The sequence below is a fragment of the Hemitrygon akajei genome, chromosome 3, assembly GCF_048418815.1.
Source record: "Hemitrygon akajei chromosome 3, sHemAka1.3, whole genome shotgun sequence".
Lineage (NCBI taxonomy): Eukaryota > Metazoa > Chordata > Chondrichthyes > Myliobatiformes > Dasyatidae > Hemitrygon > Hemitrygon akajei.
Window position 1 is genome coordinate 207,856,322 of NC_133126.1, and position 15,153 is coordinate 207,871,474.

Consider the following 15,153-nt stretch of genomic DNA (forward strand, 5'->3'; position numbering starts at 1 on the left):
AATACCTTGCTTCAGTGTTGACCACTGGGAGGTCAACAGAGAATTGGCTAATGTGTTAATGAGTTTAAGAAAGAGACAATATTGGAGCTTTTGAAAAACATTTAGACAGATCAATCCCTGGGCAAATATTGTTCTGTGGTTCTGTAGGTGAGAGTAAGCGTTTGGCATGGACTAGAAGGGCCGAGATAGCCTGTTTCCGTGCTGTAATTGTTATATGGTTATATAAAATCTCCTGCAGCCTACAAACCTCAATTCTACAGCCATCTCTCACACTCACCACTTCCACGTTCACCCTAAACTCTCACCCCTGCACCTTCACCCTCTCATTCTCCAGCCATCCCTCATGCTCACACTAACTCTTCACCCCTACACTTTCACCCCTCATCCTCACAGCCATCCCTCACACTCACCCCTCATCCTCCACAACCTTCCCTCACACTCACCCCCTCATCCACACAGCCTTCCCTCACACTCACCCCCTCATCCTCCACAGCCGACCCTCACACTCACCCCCTCATCCTCCACAGCCGACCCTCACACTCACCCCTCATCCTCCCCCTCCCGCGGTGCGGTTGAGCGGTGACGCAGTGACGTTAGGCGCGGCCCCGGGACGGCTCGAGCGGCGGTGGTGAGTGTGGCACCGGGGAGGCGGGAAGGAGTGGAGACCGGGGCCAGGAACCGACACCGGGGAGGCGGGAAGGAGTGGAGACCGGGGCCAGGAACCGACACCGGGGAGGCGGGAAGGAGTGGAGACCGGGGCCAGGAACCGACACCGGGGAGGCGGGAAGGAGTGGAGACCGGGGCCAGGAACCGACACCGGGGAGGCGGGAAGGAGTGGAGACCGGGGCCAGGAACCGACACCGGGGAGGCGGGAAGGAGTGGAGACCGGGGCCAGGAACCGACACCGGGGAGGCGGGAAGGAGTGGAGACCGGGGCCAGGAACCGACACCGGGGAGGCGGGAAGGAGTGGAGACCGGGGCCAGGAACCGACACCGGGGAGGCGGGAAGGAGTGGAGACCGGGGCCAGGAACCGACACCGGGGAGGCGGGAAGGAGTGGAGACCGGGGCCAGGAACCGACACCGGGGAGGCGGGAAGGAGTGGAGACCGGGGCCAGGAACCGACACCGGGGAGGCGGGAAGGAGTGGAGACCGGGGCCAGGAACCGACACCGGGGAGGCGGGAAGGAGTGGAGACTGGGACCAGGACCGCCACAAGGGAGCCTTGGGGCAGCGGGAGGGACTGGGCTGCCGACAGAGCAGGGGAGGTTTGGTTGGGATCAGGATCCGGGACCGGGGAGCCATCCTGAGCTTATGGGACTGTTCTAGTGTATAACCGGCCGGAGGGGGGATCGGGGGCCGGGTCCTGTTGTTAACGGGAGACAGTTACTGGTGGATTCTTGCTGTGCATTTGACATTTGGAGAGTCACTAGTGTTGTGGGATCTTGCTGTGCACCCAGCTGTTGGAGCTCACTTGTGGGATCTTGCTGTGTGGCTCAGACCCTGTTGTTCGTCGAAGACAGTTACTAATTGTGAGATCTTTCTGTGCATTTGACTGTTGGAGATGGTCAATGGTGTGGTATCTTGTGCGGGCTTTGCAGTAAGGTGCTTGAAATGGCTGGTCTTGCTGAAGGGTCCCAGCTTCCTGTTGAGGACAGGCCATTTGGCCTTGCAACCTGCTCACCATTCAGGATGATCAAGAACTGTTCAACCTTAGGCTCAGGATCTCCCTGTCATTCCTCCTCCTTCTCACTCCCCTTCCCCTCTCTCTCGCTCGCTCCCTCCCTCTCTCCTCAAAAATTGCTGTCCCCCTAATTTTCAGTAGGAGAGTTTCACCATAGTTATAAGGTGATGGGGAACTCATTTAAATTGGAGATATGTAGGAATTTCTTCCTACAGATGGCTGTGAATCTGGCATAGATGGTGATGGGAAGTCTAGGAGACGGAGATAATATAAATATTTCTGAAGATGATGGGGAATTAGCGCAGATGGAGGGTTGAGGTCAGTATAGATAATGCTTGACATATATGGGGTGCCACGGTAGCGAAACACTATTACAGCTTGGGCTGTCAGAGTTTGGAGTTCAGTTCCAACAACCTTTGTAAGGAGTTTGTATGTCCTCTTCATGGAATGCATGGGTTTACTCCGCATGCTCCAGCTTCTTCCCATAGTTCAAAGTTCACAGTAAAACTGATTATCAGAGTATATGTATGTCACCACATACAGCCCTGAGGTTTTAATTTCCTGCAGGTACACTTAGCAAATCTATTGAACAGTAACTGTAAACAGGATCAATGAACAACAAACTATGCAAATGCAAGTATAAATGACTAGCAATAAACAATGGTAACATGAAATAACAAGATGAAGAGTCCTTAAAGTGAGACTGTTGGGTTGTAGGAAGACCAGAAATAGATGAATGTAGTTATTCCCTTTTGTTCAAGAACTTGATGGTTGAAGTGTAGTAACTGTTCCTGAACCTGGTGGTGTGAGTCATGCGGTTCTTGTATCTTCTACCTGGTGGCAGCAGCAAGAAGAAAGCATCACCTGGGTGGTGAGGATCTTTGATGATAGATGCTGTTTTTCTATGGCAATGTTTCATTTAGATGTGCTCAGTGGTTGGAAGGACTTTATCCGTGCTGAATTGGGCGGAATCCATTACCTTTTGTAGGATTTTCCACACAAAGGCATTTTGTTCCCATACTAGCTGTAACACAGCCAGTCAGCATGCTTTCCACCACACATCTATAGAAGTTTGCCAAGGTAATTGGTCATTGTAAATTGTCCTGTGATTAGGGTTAAATCAGGGGTTGCTGGGTGGTGAGGCTGGAGGGTCTGTTCCACAATGTATCTCTAAATACAAAATAAAATGCTGAGGTGTGATTGAGGGTCCAAATGGCTGACCCCTGCTCCTGTTTTCTTGAATTCTTTGTTCAAGTGTGTCATTCTCCAACTAGAATATGTTCAACAACATCGCTTTCTTGGGCTGAGAATTCCCACTATTTGCATATGCTTCCAGTGGAAATAGTCTGCCCTCACCAGTCTTGATCTCGAATAATGAAACTGCCTGCCAGTTCTAAATATCCACATGAAGAGCTTCAGAATCTACAGTATATGTTGCAATAAGATCACTTCTTGTTCTGATCTCCATTGGGCAAGCTTCTTATTTATCCATTTACTTATCTGTCTGTCTGTTTATTTAGAGACAGTGCAGAGCAGGCCCTTCAAGTTCCAGTTTATTGTCATCTGACTGTACATATATACAACCAAACCAAACAACGGTGCACCCACTAAACACAGCACATAAAACAAAATTATTACCACACATAAGTTCATAAAATGTGAATTATAATTCAAGGTGTAGTATGCAGCATAGACACATTAAACAGTATTTTGGTTTGAAATGCTGCTGCTGTTCGCTTCAATTGTTTGCAAGTTTTTTTTCCTCATGCATCGAGTGTTGGTCTTTCATTTTTATTTTTTATTCTTCTTTTTCTTTAATTGGGTTCTTTCCGGTTTCTTGCTTTGTGGCTACCTGTGAGCAAGCAAAACTCAAGTTTGTGTAATTTGTACATTCTTTGATAATAAATGTACTTGAATCTTGAAAAGACAAGCTGTGCCATGAGACAGTGAGTGGAGTGAGGTGAGAATGTGAGAATGAGGTGGAGGATAAATGAGTGGTTGAGGGATTGGAGCAGGGGGGTAGGGATTCAGATTTCTGGATCATTGGGACCTCTTTTGGGGCAGGTGTGACCTGTACAAAAAAGGCGGGTTGCACTTGAATCCCGGGGGACTAATATCCTGGCGGGGAGGTTTGCTAAGGCTACTGGGGAGAGTTTAAAATAGAATTGTTGGGGGGGGTGGGAACCAAGCTGAAGAGACTGGGGAAGAAGCAGCTGGCTCACAAATAGAGAAAGCCAGGAGTCAGTGTGTGAGGGAGGATAGGCAGGTGATAGAGAAGGGACGCGCTCTGGGTAAGCCTAGTAATTTCTAAGGTATGAACATGTTCGGCACAACTTTGTGGGCTGAAGGGCCTGTATTGTGCTGTAGGTTTTCTATGTTTCTGTGTTACTGCCCAACAACCCCCCGATTTAACCCCAGCCTAATCACAGGACAATTTACAACAATTAACTTACTAACTGGTACGTCTTTGGACTGTGGGAAGAAACCGGGACACCCGCAGGAAAGCCATGCAGTTCTTAGAGAGAACGTACAAACTCCTTTATAAACAGCAGTGGGAATTGAACTCCAAACTGCTCTGTACTTTCTTATTCTCTTCTCCCATAGGCTGTTTGCCCTGTCAAATCTTTGCTGGCTCTTAGTGCACTTATATCAGTCACAACCCCCCCCCCCCCCCCCCCCCCCCCCCCCCCGGAACTTCTTTCCCTGTTTCTTTTCATATGCCCATCAACTGCCACATCATTCCCCAGCCCTTAGAGGGGATGGTTTACAGCAGACTACTCCATTATCAGTCTGAGATGCAGAGCAAAGCCAGAGTTTTCTGAGAAAAGTAGCGTGGTAACAGAATGTGCAAACTCCACTTTAGGATTGGGTCTCGGTTTGGAGCTTGTCAGCAGCAGCATTCACAATTAAAGCCAGGTTTAGCATTGGTGGAATATGTCATAAAGTTTGTTGTTTTGCAGCAGCAGTATATTGCAATGCATAACAATAAATACCGTAACTATAAATCATAGTAAGAAATATATACAGTACATAAAAAATTAAGTAACTAGTGCAAATAGAGAACAAAAATACTGAGGTGGTGTTGTTCATGGGTTCATTGTCCATAAGACCTAAAAATATAGGAGTAGAGTTAGGCCATTCAGCCCATTTAGTCTGCTCCGCCATTCCACAATAGCTGATTTATTGTCCCTCTCAACCCCATTTTCCAGCCTTCTCCCTGTAGCCTTCGATGCTCTGATTATCAAACATCCAATTTAATGTCAGGGAAATGTATACAATATACATCCTGAAATGCTTTTTCTTCGCAAACACCCACAAAAACAGTGAAGTGCCCCAAAGAATGAACGACGATAAACGTAAGAACCCCAAAGTCCCCCCCAGCTCCCCTCCCTCCCACGCGTAAGCGGCAGCGAGCAACAATCCCCCCTCCCCCCACTAGCAAAAAATGGCAAGCATCGGTACCCGCCACCGAGCACTCACCGTGAGCAAAGCAATAGCAAAGACACAGACTTGCAGTTACCCCAAAGACTTCGTGTTTCATCCTGCATACGACATACCACAGATTCTCTCTCTCTCCCTACTAAGGGAGAAAAAGATGCCTCCATTTTTCCAGTGAGTGGGAAGACATAACAAACAACTGGCTGGTTTACTATGTTAAAAAGGTCCATTACATCGCTTTTTTTGAGCTCTGTGCCCAAAGATTACAAAGATCCCAGGTCTTTGGGCCCACAGCAGATATCCTGACTTCCCCGATGACACCCGGGTTTTCTGCCGTAACACCGACCCTCAATCCACCCATCTTCAGAGCCACGAGATCTTAGTCTTCTGAATTTGAGCCGGACTCTCAGGCCAAGCTCTTGGCTTGCCGAACAAAGGCCAGTCCTGAAACCCATGAGAACGTTCCCGCAAAGAACCAAAGTCAGCGTCAAAGCAAGGTCAGGGTCTACAAAAGAACCCTGAAAGGGAATAATAAAAGGTGGAAATAGAGCTTTTTCTGAAGATGCTGTTTAGTGTCATCATTACTCCGCTCCGCTTTCCGAAGACAACCTGTCAGCCTCCACTGTAATTATACCCAATGCCTTGGCCTCCACAGCTGTCTGTAGCAATGCATTCTACAGATCCACCACTCTGGCTAAAGGAATCTGATGGCAGAGGGAAAGAAGCTGTTCCTGAAACATTGAGAGTGTATCTTCAGGCTGCTGTACCTCCTCTTTAATAGCAGCAATGAGAAGAGGACACGTCCTGAGCGATAGGGCTCCTTAATGTGAGATGCTACCTTTTTAAGGCAGTGTCTTCTGAAGGTGCTCTTGATGCTGAGGAGGCTTGTGCCCATGTTGGAGCTGGCTAAGTTTCCTCGATTCTTATATTCCTTGGAAAGGGAGAGCAGGCATGTGTGTAATATTTCAGGTGTGGTCTTGCCGGGATTCTATATGATGGGAGTAAGATGTCACTACTCTTGTACTCAAGTTCTCTTTTAATAAAGATTTTATTCATTGTGTGGTGATCCTACATAGATCAACTTTCAGAACACTGGCACCTTTCAGCTTCTCATCATATCAGAAATAAACTCTGCCAGTCTGTTTTAGGCCATAGAACAGTACAGGTCAGGAACAGGCCCTTCTGCCCACAATTTTCTGCCAGACCAACTAAATGAGTAATCAAATGGCCAACTAAACTAATCTCTCTGCCTACACAATGGCTATATCCTTCCATTTTCCTCACATTCATGTGTCTATTTAAAAGTCCCTAATGTATCTGCACCACCCCAGACAGCGCATTCCAGGCACCCACCACTTTCTGTGTAAAAAAAAACTTGCCCCTTACATCTTGTTTGAAATTGCCCCCCTTCACCTTAAATACATGCCCTCTGTTGTTCAGCATTTCAACACTTGGAAAAAAATATTGTCTGTCTATTCTATCTATGTCTCTCATAATTTTATAAATTTCAATCAGATTTCCCCTCAACTCAAGTTTGTCCAACCTCTTGCTATAGCACATGTCCTCTAATCCAGGTAAATCCTGGTAAACCTCTTCTGTACCCTCTCCAAAGTCTCGACAGGAGCAATAGACAATAGGTGCAGGAGTAGGCCATTTGGCCCTTCGAGCCAGCACCACCATTCAATGACTGATATCCACAGTCAGTACCCCGTTCCTGCCTTCTCCTCATATCCCTTGACTCCGCTATCTTTAAGGGCTTTATCTAACTCTTTCTTGAAAGCATCCAGAGAATTGGCCTCCACTGCCTTCTGAGGCAGAACATTCCATAGATCCACAACTCTCTGGGTGAAAAAGTTTTTCCTGAACTCCGTTCTAAATGACCTACCCCTTATTCTTAAACTGTGGCCTCTGGTTCTGGACTCCCAACATCGGGAACATGCTTCCTGCCTCTAGCGCAGGGGTTCCCAACCTGGGGTGCCCGCACCCCCAGTGGGTGCGAGATGGAATTTCAGGGGGTGTGATAAAGAGTGGCTTGTGTCCTTGAGTGACGAGTCACAAGTCATTACTCAGCCAGCTGCCAGTGTACCTTGAGAAGTGGTAGTAACATTTGTCCCAAGCACACTCCAGTCTCCCGCTGCCCGAGTCGAGAGAGACGTAAACTCACTCCAGTCTCCCGCTGTCCGAGTCAGCGTTGAGGATTCTCATTAGTGTTACCTGGGAGTTACAACTCAGAGTTGAGGAATCTCATCAATGTTAACACAAAAATACAACTGCAGATGCTGTGGATCAAAGAATACGTACACGACGCTGGAAGAACTCAGCAGGTCAGGCAGCATCTGTGAGAAAAGAGTAGCCAACGTTTCAGGCCGAGACCCTTCATCAGGAATGGGGGGGGGGGGGGGAAGAGAGGGCCGAAGCCCAGTAATAGAGATAGGGGAGGGGGAAGGGCTAGAGGTGCCAGGTGGTGAACCAATCAGAGGAAGGATAAAGGGGGGAGGGGATAAGCATGAAAGAACTGTAGAGGTAAAGGAGCAGAAAGTTGAAAGGGGAGAGAGGCAGAGAGGGACCTAGGATGGGGGGAGGGGGAGGGAATTACCAGAAATTGGAAAATTCAATGTTCATACCACCAGGCTGGAGGCTACCCAGACGGTAGATGAGGTGTTGCTCCTCCAACCTGAGTTTGGCCTCATCATGGCAGTAGAGGAGGCCATGTATGGACATATCTAGATGGGGATGAGAGGCAGAGTTGAAGTGGGTGGCAACCGGGAGGTCCTGTCTATTGTGACGGACGGAGTGGAGGTGCTCGACGAAGCGGTCCCCCAATCTGTGTTGGGTCTCGCCGACGTAGAGGAGGCCACACCGAGAGCACCGGATGCAATAGACAACTCCAGCAGACTCGCAGGTGAAGTGTTGCCTCACCTGGAAGGACTGTCTGGGGCCCGGAATGGTGGTAAGGGGAGAGGTCTTTGGCATCAAATTTACGTCTTTGGCATCAAAGGATGGAAAGAGGCAGTCTCTCAAATTTTCCTTCACTAGAAGACATGGTTGATGATGCTGGATCTATAACTCCTACTGTGCGTGAAGAAATTGTGGCTCATTTGGAAATACTGTCAGAATCGTTTGAAGGATATTTTGCTGCTGGAGACCTGAAGATTTCAGAAGAATGGATCATGAATCCATATTCCTACAATTTGAAGAAAATATCAGATGATGAAGAGCTGAAGGAAGATCTTAAAATGATCTGTGGACAAATTGAGCTCTTGAAATGCAATTTGAAAGCAAGACTTTGGAGGAGTTTTGGTCTGCAGCACTGGATATGTTCCCAAGACTTGGTGGAAAAGCACTCCGTGTCCTCATTCCATTTGCAACAACATACTTGTGTGAATCTGGATTCAGTTCTCTTTTGTCAATCAAGACAAAATCTAGGAATCGCCTGAATCCACAGGCAGACCTGCGGATCGCAGTCAGCAAGAAAGTTCCACGTTTTGACAAAATCATGAATGAGGAGCAGGAGCAAAGAAGTCATTGAATTTTATGTTCACAATTGGGATTGATTTTACTGTTTACAATTTTTTCTGAATAAATTAGAATCTAATTGCTCAATTTATGTTTGCATTTTATGCACTGAGTTAAAAGCTTATTTTTTTAAGTTCAATTTGTTCACCCGCAGTATTGTATGTGGTTCAATTTGTGGTTCAAAAATTAGAAATTAGACTTTTTCATCTTCAAATGTGATATTACTTTTGTAGGGGGTGCGAACATTAATCAAACATTTCCTAGTGGAGTGGGGCATAGAAAAAGTTGGGAACCACTGCTCTAGCATGTCCAATCCCTTAATAATCTTATATGTTTCAATCAGATTCCCTCTCATCCTTCTAAATTCCAATGTATACAAACCCAGTCGCTCCAATCTTTCAACATATGACAGTCCCGCCATCCTGGGAATTAACCTCGTGAACCTACGCTGCACTCCTTCAATAGCAAGAATGTCCTTCCTCAAATTTGGAGACCAAAACTGAACACAATACTCCAGGTGTGGTCTCACCAGGGCCCTGTACAACTGCAGAAGGACCTCTTTGCTCCTATACTCAACTCCCCTTGTTATGAAGGCCAACATGCCATTAGCCTTCTTCACTGCCTGCTGTACCTGCATGCTTACTTTCAGTGACTGATGTACAAGAACACCTAAATCTCATTGTACTTCCCCTTTTCCTAACTTGACACCATTCAGATAGTAATCTGCCTTCTTGTTCTTGCCACCAAAGTGAATAACCTCACATTTATCCACATTAAACTGCATCTGCCATGCATCTGCCCACTCACTCAACCTGTCCAAGTCACCCTACATTCCCCTAACATCCTCCTCATATTTTACACTGCCACCCAGCATTGTGTCATCTGCAAATTTGCTAATGTTACTTTTAATCCCTTCATCTAAATCATTAATGTATATTGTAAACAGCTGCGGTCCCAGCACCGAGCCTTGCGGTACCCCACTAGTCACTGCCTGCCATTCTGAAAAGGACCCATTAATCCTTACTCTTTGTTTCCTGTCTGCCAGCCAATTTTCTATCCATGTTAGTACCCTACTCCCAATACCATGTGCTCTAATTTTGCCCTCTAATCTCCTATGTGGGACCTTATCAAAGGCTTTCTGAAAGTCCAGGTACACTACATCCACGGGCTCTCCCTTGTCCATGTTCATTGTTACATCCTCAAAAAATTCCAGAAGATTAATCAAGCATGATTTTCCCTTCATAAATCCATGCTGACTCGGACCGATCCTGTTACTGCTATCCGAATGTGCCGCTATTTCATCTTTTATAATTGACTCCAGCATCTTCCCCACCACTGATGTCAGGCTAACTGGTCTATAATTCCCTGTTTTTTCTCTCCCTCCTTTCTTAAAAAGTGGGATAACATTAGCTATCCTCCAATCCTCAGGAACTGATTCTGAATCTACATAACATTGGAAAATGATTACCAATGTGTCCATGATTTCTAGAGCCACCTCCTTAAGTACCCTGGGATGCAGACCATCAGGCCCTGGGGATTTATCAGCCTTTAGTCCCATCTATCTACCCAACACTACCCATTCTGCCTAATGTGAAATTCCTTCAGTTCCTCCGTTACCCTAGGTCCTCTGGGCACTATTACATCTGGGAGATTGTCTGTGTCTGCCCTAGCGAAGACAGATCCAAAGTACCTGTTCCTTGTTCCCCATAATAAATTCACCCGTTTCTGCCTTCAAGGGCTCAACTTTGGTCTTAACTAATTTTTTCCTCTTCACATACCTAAAGAAGCTTTTACTATCCTCCTTTATATTCTTGGCTAGCTTACCTTCATACCTCATCTTTTCTCCCCATTCAGGCAGAGGGTTGGGGGGGGGGCGGGGTCACAAGAACTGTGTTCAATTCTCCAGATGTGGCCTAACTAGAGATTTATAAAGCTTCTAAGTACTTTCTCCTATCAAAGTGAATATCTCACATTTTTCCACTATTCTCCAGCTGGCATGTCCTCATCCAATCACTGAGTCTGTCATTATCTCTCAATCTTTTAGACTATAAGATATACACTCATTGAGCCTGCTCCGCCATTTCATCATGGCTGATACAGTTTTCCTCTCAGCCCCAATCTCCTGCCTGTGCTGGTGTATGGTCGCTTTTAGTCTAGTTAATTCTGATAACAAACTAGACTCCCACATCCTAAATAATTACGTGACCCTCGAGTGGTCAGTGTCCAACTTCTTAGAGAGACAAGTAGATAGCCAGAGGCTTTTTCCCAGTGCTGAAGTGGCTAACACGAGAGGGCATAGTTTTAAGGCCAACTCAACTAGAGAGAAGGGGGATGTCAGTGGTAAGTTTTTCACACAGAAGGTGGTGGGTGCGTGGAATACACTGCCAGCAAAGGTGGTGGAGGTGGATACAATGGGGTCTTTTAATGACTCTTAGGTACATGGAGTTTAGAAAGATAGAGGACTATGCAGTAGGGAAATTCTAGGCAGTTTCTTGAATAGGTTACATGGTCGGCACAACATTGTGGGCCGAAGGGCCTGTAATGTGCCGTAGATTTTTATGTTCCTGTGTTTCTCCCCATATGCCTTTATGTCCCGACCAATCAAGAATCTATCAACCTCTGCCTTCCAAAATTCATTCTATCTCCATTCTAAAAGGACACCCCTCTATTCTGAGGCTGTGTCCTCTGTTCTTAGATCCTTCCTCCATAGGAAGCATTCTCTCAACATCCTTTCACCATTCAATAGGTTCCAATCAGGTGACTCCTCATTCTTCTGAATTTCAGTCAATGCAGGCCCAGAGCCATCAAATGCTCTTCATATGTCAAGCTGTTTTCTCCTGGAATCATTTTTGTGAACCTCCTTTGAACCCTCTCCAGTTTCAGCACATTCTTTCTATGATAAAGGGTCCAAAACTTCTCACAATACTCCAAGCCTTTCCAGTACTTTATAAGGTTTCAACATTACATCCTTGCTTATATATTCAAGTCCTCTTGAAATGAATGCTAACATCATAGATCCCACTCCAGTTCCCACTCCCCTGTCAAATTAGTTTAGACTCACCTGAACAACTAAGGATATTGGATCTTCTCGGGTTCCGGTGTAACCCATCCCTTTTCAGTCTGCTGGTTCTGATAGCTTGGTCTAAACATTGTACAATACAGCACAGTAACAAGCCCTTCTGCCCGCAGTGTTGTCCCTGATAATCAAATGGCTAGCTAAACTAATCCCTCCTGCCACACAAAGTCCATACCCTCCATTCTCTGCACATTCATGTGTCAGTACGAGAGCAATATCTCTGTCAAATTTGCCTCTACCGTCACCCCAGGTGGAGCATTCCAGGAACCCACCTGTCTCTGTGCAAAAAAACTTGCCCCTCACCTTTGAACTCCCTGACCCCACCCCTGCCCCCAGCTTTAAATACGAGTCATAGACACAAAGAACATTATAGTATTATAGCTGAGTTACAGAACACTTTTCATACAGATGATGTAGTTCAAAATGCTTTACAGTGGGACAAAGTATTAGAAGCTTAGTTCAAAAAAGCTGACCTATTAATTATCTTTTGAAGGAGATTGTTAAATTTAAGAGTCCAATTGAAGAACACCTGAGTGCTCAAGCAGGATCATAAAATGAAAGCAATTCTGTGATGTGCTCTGGTTCCAAACCATTGAGAGTTTTAAAAACAATTCTAAAAGATACTCAGTACAGAGTCACTGGGAGTGAGTGACTTGCTCCTTTATCCTGGTTTTGGTTAAAGATCTGAATGATTGAATTCAAATTCAAGGGCTCATTTATTATCAAACCATGTATCCATATACAACTCTGAAATTTGTTTTTCTCCAGATAGCCACAAAACAAAGAAAGAACATGAAAGTAATTCAGAGAGAGGCATCAAACCCACCTCCCTCCCCAGTATAAAAAGGAATGGCACCCTTCGGCAGTTTGAACGGAGTTAGGGTTAGGGTTGCCGTAAATGGGGAGAAAATTTAAAAATCTGATCTTCAAAAGGACTTGGGATTTCTTGTGCAGAGCTACCTAAAGGTTAATTTGCAGGTAGAGTTGGGTGTGAGGAAGGCAAATGCAATGTTTGCATTTATTTCAAGAGGTCTAGAATACCAGAGCAGGATGAGACGCTGAGGCTTTATAAGGCACTGGTGAGGTTTCAGCTTGAGTACTGTGAACAGTTTTGGGCTCCTCATCTAAGAGAAGCCATGCTGGCATTGGAGAGGGTTCGGAGGAGGTTCATGAGGATGATTCCAGGAATGACAGTGTTATCATATGAGGAACGTTTGATAGCTCTGGATCTTTACTTGCTGGAATTTAGAAGGATGAAGGGGAATTTCATTGAAACATTTTGAATGTTGAAAGGCCTAGACAGAATAGATTTGGAAAGGATGTTTCCCATGGACACAGCTTCAGGATAGAGGGGTGTCATTTAAAACAGAGATGCAGAGAAATTTCTTTGGCCAGTAGGTGGTGAATTAATGGAAATTATTATCACAGGCAGCTGTGGAGGCCGGGTTGTTGGGTGTATTTAAGGCAGAACTTGATAGTTTCTTGATTGAACATGGCATAAAAGGTTACTGGGAGAAGGCTTCGGTGTGGGGCTGAGAAGGGGAAAAAAGGATCAACCATGGTTGAATGGTGTAGCAGACTTGATGGGCCAAATGGCCTAATTCTGCTCCTATGCCTTATGGTCTTATAAAAAGTACATTGCAGTAATCTTTGCGATAGAAAGCTGTGACCAAATGCTGACCACTTTGCCCACTTAACTAGTCCTAATTACCTGCTTTCAACTCATATCTCTATGTATGCTGTATTGCTATGTAAATATCCAAGTGCTTCTGAAGTTTTGCCCTCTGGTATCAGATATTTCAGCCCTGGGAAAAACCTTCTATGATTCTCATAATCTTATAAACATCTATAAAGTCTCCTCTCAAGTACTTCAGAGACAGTTGTCCATTCTCTCCTTCTAGCTGCTACCCCATAATCCAGGAAGCAATCTACTAAATCTTTTCTGCATCGTCTCCAAAGCCTTGACATAATGGGGTGACCAAAATTGAATATATTACACTGTGGGGAAACAGAATCAGCATCCGAATCAGGGTTAATATCATGGGCATGTGTTGTGAAATGTCGTGGCCCATGTAGGGACCAATGATGTGGGTAGGAAGAGTGAGGAGATCCTGAAAGGAGAGTTTAGGGAGCTAGGTGCCAAGTTAAAGGACAGGACCTTCAGGATAGCAATCTCAGGATTGCTACCAGTGCCACGTGCAGGTGGGTTTAGAAATAGTAAGATAGTGCAGATCAACACGTGGCTGGAGACATGGTGCAGGAAGGAGGGCTTCAGATTTATAGATAATTGGGCAATTTTCCAGGGAAGGTGGGACCTGTTCCAGCGGGACGGTTTACATCTGAACTGGAGGGGGACAAATATTCTTGCAGGTAGGTTTGCTAGAGAGGCTCCAGTGGATTTAAACTAGATACGAGGGGGGAGGGGAACCAGAGTGTAGGAACAGATGTATGGGAGAAGGAAGAAAAAGAAGACAGTAAAGTTCTTTGTACTGTTAGAGATAAACAGAGAGGAAGAGGTGGAGAATTTCTTAAATGCATTTACTTTAATGCTAGGAGCATTGTAAGAAAGGTGGATGAACTTAGAGCATGGATTGATACCTGGAAATATGAAGTTGTAGCTATTAGTGAAATATGGTTGCAGGAGGGGTGTGATTGGCAACTAAATATTCCTGGATTTCGTTGCTTCAGGTGTGATAGAATCGGAGGGACAAAGGGGGGAGGTGTTGCGTTGCTTGTCAGAGAAAATATTACAGCGGTGCTTTGGCAGGATAGATTACAGGGCTCATCTAGGGAGGCTATTTGGATGGAATTGAGGAATGGGAAAGGTGTAGTAACAATCATAGGGGTGTATTATAGACCACCTAATGGGGAGCGAGAATTGGAGGAGCAAATTTGCAAGGAGATAGCAGATATTTGTAGTAAGCACAGGGTTATGATTGTGGGAGATTTTATTTTCCACATATAGACTGGGAAGCCCATACTTTAAAAGGGATGGATGGTTTGAAGTTTGTAAAATGTGTGCAGGATAGTTTTTTGCAGCAGTACATAGAGGTACTGACTAGAGAAGGGGCAGTGTTGGATCTTCTGTTAGGGAATGAAATAGGTCAGGTAACAGAGGTATGTGTTGGGGAGCACTTCGGGTCCAGTGATCACAGTGCCATTAGTTTCAATTTAATTATGGAGAAGGATAGGACTGGACACAGGGTTGAGATTTTTGATTCGAGAAAGGCTAACTTTGAGGCGATGCGAGAGGATTTATGAGGAGTGGATTGGGACAGTTTGTTTTATGGAAAGATGTAATAGAGAAATGGCAGTCATTTAAAGGTGAAATTTTGAGGGTACAGAATCTTTATGTTCCTGTTAGGTTGAAAGGAAAGGTTAAAAGTTTGAGAGAGCCATGGTTTTCAAGGGATATTGGAAACTTGGTTAGGAAAAAGAGAGAT

General features: G+C 45.4%; 1 protein-coding gene across 1 annotated transcript in view; it reads left to right on the forward strand.

The window, feature by feature from the left end:
- The first annotated feature begins 501 nt into the window (after positions 1–501).
- The window catches only part of LOC140725808 (lipoma-preferred partner homolog), a 466,117-nt gene continuing 451,465 nt past the window's right edge, over positions 502–15,153 (forward strand). Inside the window, exon 1 of the mRNA XM_073041777.1 lies at positions 502–628. The gene's annotated coding sequence lies outside the window, so the exon portion shown is untranslated. The remainder of the gene's footprint in view (positions 629–15,153) is intronic.